At 30.4% G+C, this 1,072-nt stretch overlaps 1 long non-coding RNA gene across 1 annotated transcript; it reads left to right on the top strand.

Moving 5' to 3' along the window:
- Positions 1 to 154: 154 nt before the first annotated feature.
- Positions 155 to 729, top strand: LOC107059428 (uncharacterized). The gene is made up of 2 exons (XR_001472649.1): positions 155 to 301; positions 393 to 729. It is a non-coding gene; the product is annotated as an uncharacterized lncRNA (long non-coding RNA).
- Positions 730 to 1,072: the final 343 nt, after the last annotated feature.

The following is a 1,072-nucleotide window of genomic DNA, read 5'->3' as shown; positions in this document are numbered from 1 at the left end:
AATACAATGGCAAATTATAACTTCTATACTAATATATATTTGGCAAAACGGAAAATAAATCAAACATAGAAGGGCAAATATCAGTGGCACAACGGATATTATTAAATCAAAAATACATATATTGATATCTGTGCACTCCTGGTCAAAGGAAGGTTGTATTTTTCTTTTTTTATAGAAATATTTTAATCTCTAGAATCATCTATAATTCTCCACTCTTTCAATGAAAATAAATAAATATCTCATTTGCATCAGATTTCTTAGATTTTCAAGACTAAAGGATTAAACCATTGGGTGTTTTCAGGTATGTTTTATTCACATTTTTTGCTTAAATCTGTTCGATTAACTTTGTGGGGATGTATGAATCCTAATCCTTAACATTCATTCTGCTCCAGTACTGATAATTTACATGTTAAGATCAATTAGGGAATTGCAGAGCGAGTATATTTCCGTCAGTAGAAGAGACTAATTATTTGGCTAATTTTGGATTTTCATTTGAGTCTTGGCATTTGTCTAAGGATTGTTTCTATATTGGTTTTGGGTTAGACCAAGTTCCATTTTAAGCTATTTATTTATTTACTTTAGTTCTTTTAATTTCTCATCTGTTGTGAGCTTCTCCAGTGCTGTGAGCTTCTCCAGTGCTGTGTCTAAAATTGATTCTTATATTCTTATTATTATTGCAAAGTCCTTGGTCCTTCTCCTTGACAAGAAAAACTAAAATTATATTATATATATAACAAGAAACACGACAGAAATGAAGGGAAGTCTTCGGTAGGAAAATGTTGTCAAAAGTAGTACATATTTGGAGAGTGCGAGCAACATAGATTTTCACTTTGGGTAATTATTTCATAGGATTAATTAATTATGAAAGAGGTGATATTCTAATCCATCCTTTAAGCTGCAAATTCAACTAATCCTAAATACTTTTATGAAATTTATTTATATCTAAAGGTCAGAAACATCTGCGATGAAGGGTGAAGTTGCAATAATAAACTTAACAAAATTCAAAAAGTTGGAACATGTATGTTTAAAATCAAGGGAGGTATGAGAGCCTGCTTGGAAAAGAGAAGAAGAT

The sequence above is a fragment of the Solanum tuberosum genome, unplaced genomic scaffold (assembly GCF_000226075.1).
Source record: "Solanum tuberosum cultivar DM 1-3 516 R44 unplaced genomic scaffold, SolTub_3.0 contig01332, whole genome shotgun sequence".
NCBI classification, from domain to species: domain Eukaryota; kingdom Viridiplantae; phylum Streptophyta; class Magnoliopsida; order Solanales; family Solanaceae; genus Solanum; species Solanum tuberosum.
Note: the sequence above shows the minus strand (reverse complement) of the source record. Positions and strands in the feature narration are given on the sequence as shown.